We start from the raw sequence: 15,193 nt of genomic DNA on the forward strand, positions 1-15,193 counted from the left end.
TATTCTAATTGAGAATATTAGAACTAATTATAATTACAATCATTCAAGTTTCATATTTCTTTCTTTCGGAAATCGACAAAGTACAAATGCATTATTCGCAAGGCGGTATAATCCGCTTCCGGATAGTTGGGAGTAACTGTAATTGACATCTGACAGCCAACAAGCTGGGCTGGTCTGTTCAGTAACAGACCAATGGAGCTTGGCATTTTCGTCTCCGACTGCTTTGCCGCACCAAGTAGCAATTTATTTTTTTTTATTTTATTTTTTTTATTTATTTATTTTGCAGACGCGGAGATTTCGTCTACTCCAAGGAAAAAATAAAAAAAGATTAACTCCTACCCTAGCTAAATTTATAATAGATTTCTAACTTGCGTAGAGGTGTTGTAGAGTAGTGTACGTGACTTTCAAAATTTTTGCGCAAGATAGCGACTTTGAAATTCGTGTTCCTCACAAATTAAATATAGACAAAATTGCAGAAAACGCTATTTTCGGAAGCTTACACAGAGCAAATTGAACGCATTACGTAGCTGTGGAATGATCCACTGCTGAGCGCTTTTTATACTCTCCCTCTCCCCCCCCCCCAACACCTCCCCCTTATCTCTCCCTCTCTCTCTCTCTCTCTCTCTCTCTCTCTCTTTCTGTGTGTGTGTGTGTGTGTGTGTGTGTGTGTGTGTGTGTGTGCGCGCGCGCGCTTGTGCGTGTGCGGCTAGCCCGTATTCCTGTCGTGTGCCATTCGCTCTACCTTTTTGAAATGACATTTATGCCGACATTAGTCAATACTGATACATAGAACATTCTTCAACATTTGTAGCGGCCAGTGATCGGAGTATCGGCGGAAACATGAGAAACAATGAAAGTTTGGGTAAGCACAGAAGGCGAAACAAAATAGCCCAGTGGTTACGGCGGCTGCTTTCAGAAAGTGGAAAGACATTATTCGGGTCCTGGTAACACACAAATTTTCTTTAGTCACGACGTATCTTTCTTGCCTGCCATTTCAGCAAGAGGAGTGAATGCTGACCTTTATCTGACGTGTAGCAGGTAAGGTGCGAGGGGGGGGGGGGGGGGAGTCTGGCTTGTGGCCATTGTGGTTGGTTGGTTGGTTTGTGGGGGTTGAAGGGACCAGACTACAAAGGCCATCGGTCCCCTGTGGCCATTGTGCATCGAAGTTGCGGGTAGGGGTTCACACTCCATGCCAATTCCCATCTCTTACACCAGCATGGCTTTGGATTAGTATAACAAGCACGGAATTGTATCAAATGCACATTTCGCTTGACGGCTATTCCATCGTTCACGAGTAGGTGATGTAGAAAAGGTTCGGCTTGACTAGTCTTCACGTGTGGGTTAGAGCGGTGCATTCCACGAGTGTATGAATCGCTATCAGGGAGGACATCGCATTCACATCGGAGCGGGTCCGTTGCTTCGAGACGAAATTGTGGGTGTACCTAGTATGGCCAGTGCGTCTCTGCATAGAAAGATTGATTTTTTTTCCCCGAGAAGCTGTTTGCTAAGTCCCCGTGCAGCTGTCGTTCTCTTAATCGGACTTAATTCGGTGGGTATTGCCATGGTTTACCATTCTTCTTCCCATTCTTTTACAGTTACGTAGCGTAGTTGGGATCGCAAGTCAGTAGCGGAGATTACGAGGTCGAGCAGTTGTTTAGTCTGAGAATGAAGATTTTCGCTACGACCCTCTTGTGTTAAAATGTTCTCGGGCTTCTCGCCTCGTCGGTTGTGGGTAAAATCTCGAGCTACAACGATTACCACTATCGTTTTCGTCGAGAAGAATGCGGTAATGGTGGAAAGCTCGACGTTTTACCCAGAACTGACGAGACAAGAAGTCCGAGAATATTTTATACGATTCTTTAGCCGTTGCTTTCTTGGCCTTTTGATTAGACCATTTCATGCAGTATCCAGACGAATGTCGCGAGTTTCTACTAGCAGTCTCGGATGTTTCCTGCAAGCTACATTGGTCGGAGCGTTGTAAACCTGAATTGACGTAAAGTCGGTATCTGTTGTGTTGAGATACAATTATTCTATAGTCAGTGCTGATTAAACGCCAGCAGACTTTTACTCGGCGTAATTGTTAGATTAACTACCGCGGGCGCAGTATAGTTTTCGGCGAGCGGTAAAATTGGGCGAGTTTCGCAAACAAGAGTTTTATGGAACCGTAAAGGGGCGTCGTTTGCGCAAGGCGACCCGGCCTCTGTGAACAGCCCGAACTGGGCCAGCGGCGCCCGTCCGCAGCTGAGCGGAACAACCGGGCCGGCCGCGACTTTTGTCTCGCGGGTAGCGCCGACTCGGAGGACAGGGCGTCCGCCGCTGATTGGCGGCGCTACTGGAAGGCCGCGACCTCGCCCATTGTGGCTGTCGTCGTGCCGGCCGCTTTCCCTTCCTTGTCTGCCCCGCACTCTTCCCTGCGACCCCGTGTTTCCGTCACGGCCCATAAATAACAGCACTGCGATTACGTATCTGAAACGTATCCCGTCCAGGCCACAGGGCAGTGTCGCGCCTTGGCCGACTGCATGCTTCTTCTCTCCGCTTATACATACGTTTCTCATCTCCTCGTATACCATGGACCGCTTTCAATCGAACTTGGTACACGTATCACTTACTGTCTCACAAACATCACTGTGGCTCTAAGAACCGCCTACCTATCAGAGAGGTGAGGGTGAAAACATATTGTAGCAAAGAATTCGCGAAGAGCCATACTTAAGTCGTCCAATATTTGAGAATAAGGGCGACAAACTTTATACATAAATTAAGACCTTTGTGAAACTTTTGCTCCCTACCAACCCCCACAAAATGATGAACGGAAAATTTTTTATCTCTGTTTGTGCAGCAAAACTGCCGCGTGAAGCTTGACGTTTTAATCTATTATTTCTGTAGAACTAACTGTATTTGCGAGACAATTTGCAGGCGGTATTCACATATACTACTGAATGTATCAGCAAAATTATGTCATTGTACGCAGCAAAATTATGTCATTATTGACACCTAGTTCGGGAGATATGACGTCATACACACTGAAATGCATGAAAAACTGCCGTATCAAGCATGACGCTTTAATTTATTACTTCTTTACTACTGACTCCATTCACAACGCTTTTCGCAGAGGCTAGCCACATGTACCACTGGGTGTACCTGAAAAACTGTATCACTGTACGTATAGTGCACGAGTTACGATGTGACAAACATTAAGCTGCATGAAAATGAACATGCAGGTCGAAATTTGCTAGATATACGGCCGAAATATGTGTACAAAAAAATGGCTCTGAGCACTATGGGACTTAACTTCTGAGGTCATCAGTCCCCTACAACTTAGAACTACTTAAACCTAACTAACCAACTTCTGAGGTCATCAGTCCCCTACAACTTAGAACTACTTAAACCTAACTAACCTAAGGACGTCACACACATCCATGCTCGAGGCAGGATTCGAACCTGCGACGTAGCGGTCGCGCGGTTCGAGACTGTAGCATCTAGAACCGCTCGGCCACACCGGCCGGCGAAATATGTGTACAGTTTTACGTGTGAAATATGTCATATTACGTGAAATAAATCTGACATGTGCGTACGGGTGCAAAGCCACGATTAAAAATGTCATCCTTAAACCCTGGAACGATTTCAACCGAATTTGGTGTTAGTTACAATCTGGAACGAAATACTGTTCGAGGTATTAAGAACCACCAGCCTCCTAATGAGGCAGGGATGATAACGTGGAGAGAGAAAGGGGGAGGAGGAGGACGAGGTGGACACACAGGCGGAAGGAGGAGATGGACACATATGGGGGGGGGGGGGAAGGAGCGGGGAGGAGATGGACTAATAGAACATTGGAGTGAATACGCACCCTGGCAACGCGGAGTGCTCAGGTAATATACATGATTGAAGCGATTTCATAGATTTGCTGTAGCTGTGTTATTTGGCATATTGTCACAGGGCTTTGCATACACATAGAAAAACTCAGTAAGTTTTTTGACATATTAAAAGTGATTAAAAGTGCTCCGTATGTAAGTTTTTCTTTTTACATATTAAAAGTGCTCCGTATGTGCCCCCCTACTGATTGTGCGGATATAAAGCCGATAATCAGGTTCTTCCCACGTTCGATGCAGCATGTCCCTATCATCTATTTAAATGAACGGTTTATGCGAGCGGGCGTTTCTGGTATTTTTGTTGGCAAAGGAGGCGCATACACTTTTATCTTTCCCATAACTCCAGACAAAAAAATTAGATAGGGTTAGTCATATATATATATGAGCTTGACTGCTCTGACATCCTGAGTTTGGATGCACAATACGGTCCGTACTTCTTGCGGGAATACCGCAAACATTGTGAGCGAATGAGGTAAATAGACAGGGACGCCAGTTCATAGTGTGCGGTAAGTTGAGAATTTGGGCCGGAGGGAAGGCGTACTGGAATAGCCGAGCAATTAAGGCAATCGCTGGCGTAAAGCGGGAGTTCCGTGTTCGAGTCCAGGTCCGGGACAAATTTTCACCTTTCCAGCATCGAATTATTTCTGTGCACAGTAGCGATTGACGTTGGTGCCTCGCTCCAAATATTGATATTTATACCCGCACCGTATCAAAAACAGTGGTGCCTGTTCTGCCGGAATGTGACTCCTAAAACGGTAATGAGTACTTCATCATAGCAAGATGTGCCTGAGTTGGATTCCTTGCTGTTGCGATCGGTAAACAGGGCGACGGCACTGCATTTTTAGTGACAACAGAGTGTACAGGAACCCAAAACCAGGTCGCGCAGGGAGGGTGAGGGATGTCGCCGCAACTGTGTGTGACTCTCAGGCTTTATGGCACAGGTATCTCCTCAAGGAATCGATGGATGCACCGTGGCGTGCAAAGCTGGAAGACCATCGCCGAAGTCCCACGGACAGAGCCCTGAGGATTAAGTACGGTTCCCTTTACATGTCTATGCACACTGAACTCCCGAGTTTATTAGATTTCCACTGTCACGCAACTTTCTTCTCTTAACGAATAAAAGCATACAGTATGCTGCAGGAATTACGGTTGCGCACGTTCCGCTGTGACAGCTAACAAGAAACCACAGTATTCGGCGCCAATGGATATACGTAAATCAAACTGATTTCTCTCAGTTTTAGTAAACAGAACGCAACGCAGATGTGGTGAACTGAAAATAACAAACACTATGACTTCTACAACCATCGAAATTCGCATTAGTCCTGTGTACACTGGTGTGCAAAACTTACGGACGAAAGTAACTTTGGCATGATGTGTCACCGCCAAGTAACATAGCTCGGTGAAACTTGGACTATACGTAGAAAGAACTACCACAGTGTAGTCCAGAAGATAAATGAAAGAAATACACAATTCATATAGTGAGAGGTTGGGAACACCTCTTGTACCCAGGAACGTTGTCGAACATTATCGTTTTGTGGCCCAAGTGTTATGGTGTGGGGAGGCATTCTGTTCCTTGAGCGTTCTGACCTCCAAATCTTTGAACATGGAACACTCACCGCTCAGCGCTATTGTGGCACCGTACTCCTTCCCCATGTTCGTCTTTCCAGGGCCACATTCGCCCATGATTTCGCTTTTTAACGATGACAGTGCGCGATCGCATCGAACGGCACAGGTGGAGGAGCTCTTGGAACGAGAGGATACTCGGCGAACGGACTGGTCTGCGCGTTCCTCCGACTTAAATCACACCGACCACATGTAGGATGCGTGGGGGAGACGTTCAAAAATGGTTCAAATGGCTCTGAGCAATATGGGACTTAACATCTGTGGTCATCAGTCCCCTAGAACTTAGAACTACTTAAACCTAACTAACCTAAGGACATCACACACATCCATGCCCGAGGCAGGATTCGAACCTGCGACCGTAGCGGCCACGCGGTTCCAGACTGAAGCGCCTAGAACCGCACGGCCACACCGGCCGGCGGGGGAGACGTATTGCAGTGCGTTCACACGCACCGACAACCAGCCAGCTGTAATTATCGGCTGGTGGACGAATGGAACGTACTACCACAAGAACTCCTTACCAACCTAACATGGGAACACGTTGCAGAGCATGCATAGTGATTCGTGGTGCTAACACGCGCTGTTAAGAACCGTGTCCCTCCTTTTGTAACGTCCGGGAAACCACCATCAATCGCTGAGACTTAAGTGTAATTATTGACTGTATAAAAGTGTCATTAACGTTCGTCACATCGCGTATTTCTTTCAGTTACCTTCTGTACAATACTGTAGCAGTTCCTTCTATATATGGTCCAAGTTTCATCGAGCTATGTTACTTGGCAGTTAAATCTCACATGAAAGCTAATTTTGTCCTTCAGTTTTGCATACCAGTGTAGTATGTCAAGAACGACTGCCGTGGAGTGTGCGCTGGCATGAAACTTCGTGGTAGGTTTGAACTGTGTGACGGTTTGGGATTCGAACTGTGATCTTTGGGAGTACTCTTATTGAATCAGTTCCATGTTCAACTCGCGGACTGACCTCTGAGTTTTATTTCTTACAAGCAGAAGTGAACCTGTTTGGATGGGTCGCGAGCCGTTTCTCAGTATCACACAGCTTTAATCGGCCAGGAAATGTATATGGTGTCTTTATGGTGTTCTGATTTTGGTACTAAATTATCAACCTCTTGTGGTATCAACACTTCGTCCATACATTTTCCTCCGGAAGATTTGGTTGTCATGTTCTGGTTCGGGATGCTTGCCTCCGGCATTCGCAGAATTTGTTTTGTTCTGGTTCGGGTTGCATATCTCCATCATTCGCAGAATTTGTTTTGTGGTCTGTTCCGGCCCTCGTAATTTATTTGCCCAGATGCAACTTGTTACTAACACGAGTAGTTTTATTTATTAAAGTTTTGTGTATACTTAAAACCTTTCTCTTTGCGTCTCTGTTCTGAAGTTACAAACATCTCTTTATTTAGTTTGCAGTAGTGAGAAGGGTTGAAGCCTTAGGGAGGATATCTGTATTAGATTTTTCGTGATTTCCCTAACTGCATTAAAGTGAATAAGCGTGTACAGCCTTCTAAAAGTAAATAACCGGATTCCTTTCCGTTGTATTTCTAGCATTGTCCTCGCTAGAAATTATGTATTGCCCTAGTACCAGAACGAGACATATGTTACAAACCGGTCGTATAGACACTTACTTTACTTACTTTACTTTACTTTTTCGTGTCCGGAAATTACAATTTGTTTGCCCAATATTGGGCAATGTCCAATGCTTCTTCTTTAGCCAGCCATAGATCGTCGAGGGTGCATCTGTGCGGGCAGGCTGGGCATTGTAGGAGATGTTCCATGTCCTGTCGAGTGCCACAGTCGCATTTGTCATTTTCGTCCAACAAACCCCATTTGATCAGATTAGATTTCACAGGAGCCACCCCAGTTCTGATGCGGTTAAGCATTCTCCAGATTTTCCAATCACCAGAAACGCCGCTTGGTGGGTCCTCTCTTAGTGGATAGTAGATGGGGGGGCTCATCTAAGGCGCAACTTAGGAAACGGCGTCTGGATTTGAGTCTGCTGGGGCCACACTCTAGGCCAAATATTGAGTGACGAGCATCAAAGGTTTGTTTTAGCTTCTCGGTATGTTCATGGGCTTTCCTACGTGAGTCAGGGTTTGTGAAACCTGCGGCCCTGTAAAGATTTTCTATGGTGGTAGGTTTCATGCAGCCTGTCACTATCCTGCATGTTTCATTCAAGCTAATATCTACCTTTTTTGCGTGGGCGGATCTGCACCAGACCGGGCAGGCATATTCGGCAGTTGAGAAGCTTGGGCTGAAGTTCTGACCACGGTAGGTTTGGCACCCCATTTGCTGTTGGACAGCTTTCTTATTAGGGAATTTCGTGCTTCTACTTTTTTGCGTGTTTTTTCGCAATGATATTTGTATGTCAATGTTCTGTCCAGCACTACGCCAAGGTAGGTGGGAGTATCTGTGTGTTCTAGTAATGTCCCATCCCAGGTAACATTGAGCCTGTACTTTGCCTGCCTCGAGTTCAGATGGAATGCACTCACTTGAGTTTTGGAGGGATTGGGTTTTAGAGAATTCTTTTTGTAGTAGGTTGACATCATAGAAAGGGCGGTTTCTAGTTTCTCTTTGTCGTATAGACAAAGTTTTGCTATCTAAGTCGCCTATTCGATTTGTATTGTCGTTTACAAAAAAGGAAAAGTATATATTTTGTGGTTACGACATCGGTTTTGTAAGGTAGCCAGTTTTTTCTGACTACACTAAATAGCCCTCAGGTCTCACTCCATGAAAAGGGTAACTGTAAATCAGCGTGACCGTCTTAAAAAAACAATTACTCGTTTTGTTAGAGAACAAACTAAAATTAATATCTTCCTGGTCGTGCCAGTTTGTTAATTACGTGTTTCGACGTCTACCCAGACTTACGTCACAACTTGGCACCTTAAACGTCGATAGCCACCTTTTTAAATACAGATTTTAATGGCCTGCAAGTTAACATTGTATTTTCCATATCATTCGTTTTGGTATAAAGGACGTATTCTAGAAAAGGCGGAACCGATGACCTCGCTGTTTGGTCCCCTCGCCCAAATCAACAAACCAATCAACCAGGAAAGTCTGCGGAGCTCGTTTCATCTGTACATCTGTGGATTTTTCTTCTTGCAGAAGTTGTAACTGACATGAAAATTTTCTGAGTATGACACTGCATCATAATCTAACAATCTATACTGGAGAGAGCCAGCGTTTCGGCCATGGTTATAGTGGCCTTCTTGTGGGTCTACTCAGCCAGAAGTAGGCCGCTCTAATCGTGGCCGAAACGCTGGTTCTCTCCAGTCTATTTTTTTTTTTTTTTCATTATGACGCGGTGCCATACTCAGAAAATTTTTATACCAACTGACTCTGGCCGCGGAAGTTTACGCTGCTATAAATTGTTATTGATTTCAAATAGTACTGACTTGTTAGCAACAAATGCTCTAGCAGAACAAATGTGCTGCGAAGTTGCTCTTGCACCCCTAGGGAAATTTGCGGAATTGAGTGAACTGTGCGCTCTGTACGAGCTGTGTAGTAATACGAGAAGTAACTTCGCGAATATGCTCATCAGCGCTACACGCCGTTTGCGTGATTGGACTGCGTTCAAAGCGACGCTCTTGGCAACCAGTGCAGGCAGGGCTAATTTATGAAATAGTGCTAGCCAATTGGGACATGCATAAGAAAATAGTCTGTTCTGACGAACATTTGCATATTATGTCTCGTTCCCACTTCCTGCACTTTTTTTAGACGGTTACATCGAGCTGGATTGACTCTCCTAGCCCCTTGTAAGCACTGCGTATTATTTCTACCGACACTTCTATCGTAAAAAAAAAGAAAGAAGAAAAAACAAATAAAATCCGATCTATTTGATTCTGTAAATGTTTAGAAATATAAGAGGTATGTGCCCTTCCTCCTTCTCCTCCTCCTCCTCCTCTACTTCCGTTTCCCTAACGTTGATTGTGGATGGATGCCCTTCCTGGCGCAACAGTCGTGAAGATGACGTAAAGGACGAAAGTCGTGTGCGTCACCTGTCTGCCAATCGCGTTCTGTGTGTGATCCTATTTTGAGTAATGGTATATTAATGAATCAGACCAGCATTTTCCTAAACGAGCGTGGTAAACCTCCTAAAAATCACACTCGGGGAGGCCGTTGCCTAAACTACATCTGACTATCTGTACATGAGACTGAATATAAACAATGGTTATCAATAATACTCCGAATGGCGTCCTCGTCAAATAGTTACATGCAGTGGCTAACTGTTGCGTAATGAAAATTGTGCCCTGTTGGAAAAACGCGTCTACTGAATTTATATGAAATTTTGCAAATGAATGTTCACAATTTTCTTTCAAAAGGTTCATTTGGGGCCTAGAGTAGATTCTTGCCTTGCAGCGGATAACTCGGCTGTACTCTGTTTGCATACTGTAAAAAGGCGAAGTGCTGAACTGCATGACGTCTAATAAATTACTACACGGCAGACTGCCTTATTTTATTTTATTTTAGTAAATTAAACTTCTGTTCTATTTCTGAAAATATCGTTCAGTGTCCACGCAGTAGTGCAGGTTGTACCAAATCTGTCATTCACGTAATGTGTGAGAATAAGCTTAATGGTTCAAATGGCTCTGAGCACAATGCGACTTAACTTCTGAGGTCATCAGTCGCCTAGAACTTAGAACTAATTAAACCTAACTAACCTAAGGACATCACACACGTCAATGCCCGAGGCAGGATTCGAACCTGCGACCGTAGCGGTCGCTCGGCTCCAGACTGTAGCGCCTAGAGCCGCACGGCCACCTCGGCCGGCAATAAGCTTAATGAAATATTTATAAATGAATAGTAAAATATTTTGAAATTACGTAGAATCCATTTTAATAACACAGAAATGACTCGTACTAAAAATAACAATATCGGTAAGCTTTTCCCACTCTTACACAGAAAGCCTAACATAAGTAGTATGATTCTTCGCTTTTTTAAATAAAATACTTTTAACTAATGATGGTCGAAGGAATCTAATTAGAGTACTGGACACATGACTTATAATTCACTCTGGATACCAAAACATAGAAGTTGTTAAACACCATGAATTGCGTACACTGCAATACTTTGCTATTGGCCCTAGCAGCAAATCAAACTTAATGCATGTTACCTTCTTTCACAAGTGTGGTCTGTCTATGCAATCGTCTCAGAATCATTTCTTATCCTCAATCACATCATGGAGCATCCGAAATAAATTTAAAAGCTACTCTCTCTGTCATGACACAATAAACTTGGCTCCCTTTCTCACCGACAACTGCTTCCGACTCCTTCGCTCGCCCGATCTCTACCCAACAATACTACAACCTCTGGTAGCCAAAGGATACGTTATCATTCATGCGTTCAGCCATGCAAAGATGCTCACAGTGTAAACATTGCAGATAAACTGTCAAAGATGCCAAATAAACTACCATTTCTCATGATAGGTACACCTTTCATAACCATTTCTCATAGTATGTACACCTTTCAGTATATATGCAGTGGAACGATCACATCATTCGTGATTATCAAAAGAGCAGTTTTTATTTGCAGCATACTGAGAAACCACAGTTTGTCCACGAATGTGGCTGCTAGTAGAGAGCTTGGCCAATATTTGAATATAGCTGTACTTTGCGGAATCAACACGAGCTGATGAATAAGAAATGTAAAAAGAAAGTAAGAATATTGGCTCCCTTGTAACTCTCGCGAGAGCCACATAATTTTTTATTAAGTGGAGCTATTTGAAGCGGCGTGTACTAAGAAAGTTTAGGAATCGTTTAGCAGCTGGAACACTTAGCGGTGGCCTTCGCTTCCGCGTTGACACTGAAGATACGATTATCTGTAATTTGCACATAGGCATTTTTGCTGTGTCTCATCTGTGAATAGAAAAGGGAGGAAACAGATTACACAACGGCAGCATTTCGATGATTATAGCCAGGCGCATGCTGGATCTGGATGGCCGCGCTGCCATTTGAAACCAGCGTGTTACGGTCACGAGTACGGTACTGTACAGCCACTTTACATTGCCACCAAGCGTCTCTGAGGGTCGTCTCATTTCTGAATTAAAAGACAACGAGAGATGTAATCGCTGGTAAATCACACGCATACTATTAAATTTTGTCCAAACAATTGTTTTGTGGTGTTATAAGTCGAACTCCTAAAGTAATACGTTTCACGGCACTACAGCTTTCGAAATGCTGTGGAGTGTCATTCTGGGATGAAACTGTACTCCTTGGTTAGTCTCGTATCCTCGGTGCGCGTCAATCGACAGCGGCAAAAATACCCTTCTATGGCTGTTGCAGGACCACAGACTAACGCGCTTACTTCAGAGACCAACATTGCAGGGTAAACTGGCCTTATGAAAGATATGTCGTGAGTTTAATTTTAGGTTCTACTTTAATCGTCGAGTGTGTCATTTGCAGGAAGCAGGCGAACAATAAGACGGGAAGAAAGTCTGCAACCTTAACGGACTGGTCATGCTGCTGGTTGACATCAAACGTTTAGACACTAGTGGCCCTTCAGCTGAAGTGCCGAGATGATTTGATAGAAATGCAGGTAGCCTGCGCAAACTAGAAGTAATATTACTATCGCAGTAAGAGGGGGATGAGGAAAATTACTGTTTTATTGAATGTAGAAACGTGCTGTCACAAAGCTATCAATATTATGTGATGTTAAGCTCTGTCTAAAGGACGTGAAGAGCAACTCCTGCTCGTGTTTGTACACTGGGTGTATGATAATTAGTTGCGGAAACAAACCATTTCCACGATCACTAGAATTACGTTTATTTTTAAAGGACTTACCAAGATCCTAAGAAACGGAAAGTAAGATATGTGGGAAGGAGAGAAAGGCTGGGGTGCCAAATGCTATGTCACTCAAGTGGAAAAATGGACTTACGGATTTCCAAATGATATTTCACTTGTACAGAAATATGTTCTCGAATTGGCCCTGGATGTACTTTAAAGGTACAACAGATAGGCTAGTGATCGGGCCCATTATGGATGGAGCCTGATAAGACATTGCATGTGGTTACATGTCTTCGGCCAAACCTACGTGTTTTAGTAATCGATTTCAGTACGAGTGAAACTTTACTTATCCTATCTGGGCAAGTGTTCGTGTATTTGAATATACATATTTGAATATCCTTACCCGTTTTCTTTCTTGACACCTCTTAATCACATTCACCTTTTGTGGTCCACATATCGACATTCTACAGATTTCTCACAAAGGTTATTTCTTTTCCCAAAATATTTAAATATTGATAAGCGCCTTGTACCAGATTGACTTACGAGATAGATGAAATAATTGTGATGTTCTGATTCCACAAATGGAAACAGCTTGTTGGTGTATCAGCAAGCAACTAGAACCCAAAGTCTACATCCAGCCACATACGTATTAAAAATCAGTTACATTGTGATTGTGAGGATACATTAAAATTATCAGGCACTCCATTGTTAACGGATTCTTCCCTTTTTTTGTTTTTTTTTTCCCAAATTTTCTTCCTCCGTTTACTTTTTATCCGGAGTGAATAATTCTCCGTTTTTATATCTATGTATATTACGAATTATATTTCATGGAATAAATATAATGCTAAAACTTATCGACTTGAAAAATTACTTTGTGATAGTTTCTTTGGTTATGTTGAATGTCGTGAATGTTGGCATCGCTTGAGCTTCCAAATCGAAGCGACAACGAACGGCACTAATTTACATTGAATTCTCCAGAGTCTCCTGTCAGATTCAAGCATAGTCCGGAGTATATTCTTAATCCGTTAGTCTCCGCTGGAAAATCAGTTTCAAGTTAAAAATATTTGAAAACCAAGAGTGTCCATCAAAGTCTCCTCTGCGAAAAACGTTTGCATCTCAAGACAAACATAATCAAATATATGTGAAGAAGTAGGAAGGTATGTTTTCGTGCGTAAAGCCGGGATCAGATGATAGCCGAGTGTTTTGTACTTTGTTTTGGAAACATTTAGCATTAGATCATATTAACGAAAAGTGTAACCTGTAAGTTTAAATAAAATATAGAGCTATTTTATGAAATTAAACGGCAAAGAAGAGTATAATGAAAGCACCGCTTGCGAACTTTGTTTACTGTAACATGCAGTGAAACGTAACCTAAGTTGTTGAAGAAAGAAACCTGTCCCATATTTTTAGTGATTCTGCAATTGCATCCAAACTTTCATGTGGACTCACTAAAGGGGGAATTATTGTGAAGACTGTTCTTGCTCCTAAAAGTGTTAATAACTTTGTGTCTATTTTAAGGTGTCCAGAAAAGACTAACTTCTTTTCGTTGGCAATCGATATGGAGTTGACTAGTCATCAAGATTAGTTTGGCAGCGCAGCTGTGTGGACAAAGATGGTGATTATGTTGGAGACTGGCTTAAATCTTTTTCTTCAATAACCAAACAAAGTGTACCAAATATTTCCAAAACGGGCAGGATTTTTGTTCAGCATCTTTACATTCATGAAGAATAAGTGGTGTGACATAAGAAACAGAGATTTAATCAAGGCAGAATTGAAGGCATAGAACGCGAAAATATGGGAAGTGCTAGGCCCGTGTTACTACACAGCAACAGTTCAACGGTAGCGCTGTTAGTGGCCTGACAGTGAACATCGAATCCTAGAAAATATGGTGCGGTAATGTGCATTCTTGATTTGCGAAATACGAGTTTGTTGTTGTGTTTTTCAGTCCTGAGACTGGTTTGATGCAGCTCTCCATGCTACCCTATCCTGTGCAAGCTTCATCTCCCAGTACTTACTGCAACCCACGTCCTTCTGAATCTGCTTAGTGTATTCATCTCTTGGTCTCCCTCTACGATTTTTACCCTCCACGCTGCCCTCCACTGCTAAATTTGTGATCCCTTGATGCCTCAAAACATGTCCTACTAACCGGTCCCTCCTTTTTGTCAAGTTGTGCCACATACTCCTCTTCTCCCCAATTCTATTCAATACTTCATCAATAGTTATGTGATCTACCCATCTAATCTTCAGCATTCTTCTGTAGCACCACATTTCGAAAGCTTCTATTCTCTTCTTGTCCAAACTGTTTATCGTCCATGTTTCACTTCCATACATGGCTACACTCCATACAAATACTTTCAGAAACGACTTCCTGACATTTAAATCAATACTCGATGTTAAAAAATTTCTCTTCTTCAGAAACGCTTTCCTTGCCATTGCCAGTCTACATTTTATATCCTCTCTACTTCGACCATCATCAGTTATTTTGCTCCCCAAATAGCAAAACTCCTTTACTACTTTAAGTGTCTCATTTCCTAAGCTAATTCCCTCAGCATCACCCGACTTAATTTGACTACATTCCATTATCCTCGTTTTGCTTTTGTTGATGTTCATCTTATATCCTCCTTTCAAGACACTTTCCATTCCGTTCAACTGCTCTTCCAAGTCCTTTGCTGTCTCTGATAGAATTACAATGTCATCGGCGAACCTCAAAGTTATTATTTCTTCTCTATGGATTTTAATACCTACTCCGAATTTTTCTTTTGTTTCCTTTACTACTTGCTCAATATACAGATTGAATAACATCGGGGAGAGGCTACATCCTGTCTCACTCCCTTCCCAACCACTGCTTCCCTTTCATGCCCCTCGCCTCTTATAACTGCCATCTGGTTTCTGTACAAATTGTAAATAGCCTTTCGCTCCCTGTATTTTACCCCTGCCACCTTTAGAATTTGAGAGTATTCCAGTCAACATTGTCAAAAGC

Source organism: Schistocerca nitens, chromosome 4, assembly GCF_023898315.1.
Source record: "Schistocerca nitens isolate TAMUIC-IGC-003100 chromosome 4, iqSchNite1.1, whole genome shotgun sequence".
Classification (NCBI taxonomy): domain Eukaryota; kingdom Metazoa; phylum Arthropoda; class Insecta; order Orthoptera; family Acrididae; genus Schistocerca; species Schistocerca nitens.